This window comes from Octopus bimaculoides, chromosome 19 (genome assembly GCF_046866305.1).
Source record: "Octopus bimaculoides isolate indiv1 chromosome 19, ASM4686630v1, whole genome shotgun sequence".
Taxonomy (NCBI): domain Eukaryota; kingdom Metazoa; phylum Mollusca; class Cephalopoda; order Octopoda; family Octopodidae; genus Octopus; species Octopus bimaculoides.
In genome coordinates, this window is record NC_142946.1 from 21,535,203 (window position 1) to 21,541,212 (window position 6,010).

Sequence of the window (6,010 nt, forward strand, 5' to 3'; positions counted from 1 at the left end):
CGAATGAAAACGCAACATATATTATATAAACATATTATATAACGACATACATGGTTCTTTAGTAAAACCAAGGGAAATTTCAGACTAGGAGTTCTTAACTATTTTTTACCTATGGACCCCTTTGATTCCTATTTCACTTGAGTGGACCTCCATAGCCATTCGGTATCTAAAAATCCTATTGTTTTTATAACTAAATATTATTAGGACTTGAATAAAAAATTAAAATATATTTTGTGTATTGTGGACGTATAACCAATTTATTGCACATAAACTTTACTGGTCAAAAGCATGATTTTTTTCATGGCCCCTGAAAATTTACTGATAACTTGTGTTAGTTGGTTTATATCCCAGCAAGTTGGTGGTTCAGCAAAATATACTTATAGAACAAGTACCGTGCTTAAAAAAAGAAAAAAGAAAATGCTGGGGTTGTTCAGTTCAACTAAAACCTTTCATGAAGGTACCTTGGCATAAACAAGATAAAAAGATACACTCATTCAGACGCGGATATATTAAATATTATACAACATACATTCTTGCTTTATTAAAACTCTCTGCCTCTAGAGAATGTGTTTTAATGACCAGATATTTATTAACTCCATATGAAAAGAGAGAATTTCAAGAATCAAGAATTCTCCATACTTGACATACTATTAAGGGAAAGGACAAATTCATTGTCTGAGATAACCTATATGATCTGCTCTTTTCATTTACGTCAATGTCCCTTAGCTGCCAAGACAATCTAGGACAATTGCTGCCTGGTGATGCTTACTGAGACAGAAACTCAAGTCCACAACTGTCCTCTCGCCCCCAGACAGTATGTTAGTCCTTTGTTATAATAGCCGGTCAACTTTTGAGAATTCTTGTTTCTTGAGATTACCTCCCTTCCTTATATGGATCTAGTCGGGACTGCTCTTTGGTTATTGTGATACATCCTCTAGAGGCAGAGAGTTTTAATAAGTGAAGCATGTACACCACCTTTCAAGTGTTTTGTCAATGATATCAGCTCTAGTACTTTGGCACTTATTTTATCATTCCTGTAAGATATGAAACATGGTGATTAGCCCGAAGGGAGATAATTCAGTCGAGACTTCAGATTTAAATACAGATGCAGGCGTGGCTGGTATTGGAACATTAATTGGATTTTGCATTCCATACATTCGTTTTATAATTTATTTTATTTTAATTCATTTTATTATTGTATTGAGTTTCACTTTATTTAGTCCCACAAAATACAGCTCAAAGGCAGTTTGAAAAATTTGTTCAGTCTCAGAATTTCTTTGGTAATGAATAAACAAGTACCATCCATTGATCTAATTTTCTCTTTAAACAAGTTTACGATGTATGAAATATGTATCTAATAATTTACGTTATCTTTTATTTCTGACTCAAATTTTAGCCAACCCCACACCACCACCCCCAAAAAGAAAGAAGGCTAACTCACAAGATGGCTAATTTATTCATCTTACTTGATTATATCCAACCTACTTTTACTTAACAAGGTAGTGGCATGGCTGAAACGAGCAAGTTGTATTTCACTGCTTCAGGAGAAAATAGGGGACAAGAACACTGAACCCAAGCAGGATAGATGGTTTGTTGAAAATCACACAAGCTAGTAACAGTTACTGCACCTCAAATCAGAGGGTCTCTGTCATTTAACTAAAACCAAGGATGACAACATATGAATTCAAAGGACCCAGTTTGCTGAAGGTTATTGGAGTAGAATGTGGTAAGAGTCATGGAGTGCCCTGATCCTAACAATGTGGCAACTTCTTCGCCCTTTATGCCATTTGTTTTGAGAATTAAATTCTCAACTTATTTCAATACCTTGTATATTATAGTTTCCCATCCCAACTCCCTTGTTTAATATACAAGAGGAAGTTAAAAATTATCTGCACTTTTGCCATATCTTTATTATTGTCACACTGCCTTCTGCGTATGCATGCTTATAGTTTGTACTATTGTGGTCACGTGATTGGAGTTTGAGCCTAATTGCACCATTTTTCTTTCTGGCTTTGCGGTGTAAGCATGGCCACTCCACTAGCAATATGCACCAAAGAAGAACAAAGAGTAGTGATCCAAGAGATGGTAATGGTGAACCGGTTCACCTTTACCATCTCTCAAGCTTGTTGAATCTTCTCATCATTGGTAGAGGCTGATGGGTTTCCTGTTCCCTCTTCGTGCGTCATGCTTCTCCGGCCACTTTTAAACTTCTACATCCACTCATACACACAGTAGTGCACTGTCCCCATATTGTTCTAAAAGCCTCCAATGAATTTCAGCACCTGACACACCTTTCGACCAGAGAAATCACATCACTGCTCTTTTTCCTTCTATGGTGTACATTGCTAGTGGAGCGACCATGCTTACACTGTAAAACCAGAAAGAAAAATGACACGACCAGGCTCACTTCAATTACATGACCACACGAGTACCAATTATAAGCACGCATGCACAGAAGACAGTGTGTCAATAATAAAGATATGTTATGGCGAAAGTGAGGATAACATTTGACTTCCTCTCATATATATATATATTGTTGCCAGTGCCGCTGGACTGGCTCCTGTGCTGGTAAAAAATACCATTTGAGTGTGTCCGTTGCCAGTGCCACCTGACTGGCTCTCGTGCTGGTGGCACGTAAAAATACCCACTACACTCTCAGAGTGGTTGGCGTTAGGAAGGGCATCCAGCTGTAGAAACTCTGCCAGATCAGATTGGAGCCTGGTTCGCCAGTCCTCAGTCAAATCGTCCAACCCATGCTAGCATGGAAAGCAGACGTTAAACGATGATGATGATGATTGTTAATCCTCAGTCAACTTGATCTTTGCAATAAATTTATCAATACAGTGTCACACTATCAGTTAAATGTCCCAATGTTATTCTTAAACATACTTTAAAAAAATAATAAACATCTATCGATCTATGCATACATATATATTATATAAAATCCGTGGGTAAGGCTGGAACAAAGTGAAATAAATCCAAGGCAAATCACAAGGAAACAGATATATGAATTAATGGTGACTTACCCTGCATTCAATTATGAACCCCCCCCCCCTCTTCAAGAATTAGCAAATGTTACAAGTGATTTGTCTTGGATTTATTTCACATTGTTCCAGCCTTACCCACGAATTTCATATATTTCACACAATGCTTTATACTAACTATTCCATTATATATATATATATATATATTCATTTTAATGGCTTTAAGCTATAAGATGTTGCACATGCACTCAGCTCCAAGCACAATGCTTCATATAGCAGAAACAGCAGTAAACCTCATTAGACAGCACAGTGTCTTATTGGAAGATGTACTATCTTCTATTGCATACATACAATATCTATCCAGGACTTCAGAACTTTTCCCAACATCTCTATAAAGACACCAGCATTGACCCTATGAAAAAAAAGCATAGAGGCATGACAACATCTCCATTGTTGCTAACAAATCCCAGAACTATCACAGTTGCTGGAAACTTAGTATACATGACTGTTGGAGCCTCATTCAAGTCTCTACATAGCCATCTCTCATTACTTTGGTTTACCTTTTGGTTCAGATTAAATTTTTTTCTCCATGGGAGAAATATCAAAGCATTCCAGCCTCTTTAACTTGTTTTGCAAGCACTTTGAATGGATTGAATGCTTCTTTGTCACATCCAACATAAACTGATCTCTTTGCATCACATACAACTTGTAGCAGATGTCCTCATGCACAACTCTTCTGGTCATGCATTCTGTAATCTTCAGGGGCTTTTATCGATTATTTCTAGAACTTTTCGTACAAAGTTACCTGTTCTGATTGTATTAGGACCCTGTACATGTGTTTTGTGTTTAGCTCCTGATGTTGGATCCCCTTCAGCAGCTTCCAGCTCTTTTTGAACATTGACAACAAAGGATCAAGTAACTTTCAAGAAGCGAACCATCTCTATATCACTATGTTGTGCTTTTTCATTTGCTGAGTCAACCTAATGTCTGACATCATTTATCTGAAAAGTAAGGTAAAAAATAAGAACAAAGTTGGAGCTCTTGAAAAAAAGCTTCCTCAAAAAACTGACACACCCTGTATGTATATATGTGTATGTATAATATATATACTGTACACCCCCTCATGTATTTTGTATTGAATATTTGGGATCTTTTGGAGAATGATGAAAGAAAAGTCTCCAGAGAGCAGATTAGCAAACTGCTTAAGCAGCAGTTAACAGGGCATTTGTCAACAACAGGTTGCATGCCACTCTGAAAAGAGCCATTAGAGAGGAACTAATAGGATATAGCAAACCCTTAGCAATAGAAAACAATATACTTGTGCAGGGAGCTTGTTAGTAAATTATAAGAGACAATTAGACAATTATGTAGAGACTGGATTGCTTCAATGTACAGCAGCATATATTTGGTGACCTGATTAATTGTCCACCTATTAAAACAGTTTTGAATTGCACATCCAACCTGTCAAATATGTCCTCTCTCATTGGGTCTGTATCTTTTGAGCTATTGCTGCTAAAGCTAAGAGTTGATGGATATTTCACTAACACTGGGATACTGAAAAGCCATGTCAGCAGTACAAGAGTAAACATTAACCTGGATAAGTCAATAGACTTGCAGCAGTCTAACACTCAGAGAAGCAAGTGCAAGCAGGCTAGCACTGTGGCTTATAGGACGGAGGGTTCTGAAAAAATTATTAAGATGCAGGAGTGGCTGTGTGGTAAGCAGCTTGCTTACCAACCACATGGTTCTGGGTTCATTCCCACTGCGTGGCATCTTGGGCAAGTATCTTCTCCTATAGCTTCGGACCGACCAAAGCCTTGTTAGTGGATTTGGTAGACGGAAACTGAAAGAAGCCTGTCGTATATATATATATATATATATATATATATATATATATATATATATGTGTGTGTGTGTGTCCCCAACATTGCTTGACAACCGATGCTGGTGTGTTTATGTCCCCGTAACTTAGCAGTTCGACAAAAGAGGCCAATTGAATAAGCACTAGGCTTCCAAAGAATAAGTCCTGGGGTCGATTTGCCCGACTAAAGGCGGTGCTCCAGCATGACCACAGTCAAATGACTGAAACAAGTAAATGAGTAAAAGAGAGAGTATGTTTGAGGTCAAGTTCAGGCCAGAATGCTAGGTGAATAGGTATTGACCTCTTGCTGAAATTACCCCCCCCCCCCCACCACCATATTTCTGGCCTCATGTCTACATCAGAAACAATATTTTTATTATTGATGAGGAGGCAAGCAGACAAAATCATTAGCACACCAAGCAAAATGCTTAGCAGCATTTCATCCATCTTTACATTCTGAGTTCAAATTCCGGTGAGGTTGACATTGCCTTTCATCCTTTCAGGATTGATAAACTAAGTACAAGTTGAGTACTGGAGTTGATGTAATCAACGTAGCCCCTCCCCCAAAATTACTGACCTTGTACCAAACTTTGAAACCTATATTATTATTATTGATTATAACATGACCATTTAAAAAACAAAACAACCAAAACAGAAGAAAGGAAAACAAAACCTCAGCACTTCCATTTCTTACATTTATTATTAATAATAATCTTTGTTATTATTGTTCTTGTTGATGTCAATTCAGAATTTGATGAACATTTCCAGAAGATAGATTTTTTTTTTATATGTTAATTTTCAATTACATTTTTTTTACATAGATTAATTTTTTATTAATTTATTTATTGTGTGGATATATATATATATATATACACACACATGTGGATGAAAGTATGTGCGCACATATATATATATATATATATATATATATACACACACACACACACATATATACACATACACACGTGTGTGTGTATATATATATATATATATATATATATATATATATATATAAAGTATGTATATATGTGTGTGGATTCATGTAAGTAAATATAAATATTTATAAACATGTATGTAATTATATATCTGTATGATATATATACACATCTTCATACATATATGCATTTATATATATATATATATATATATATATATACATATACAC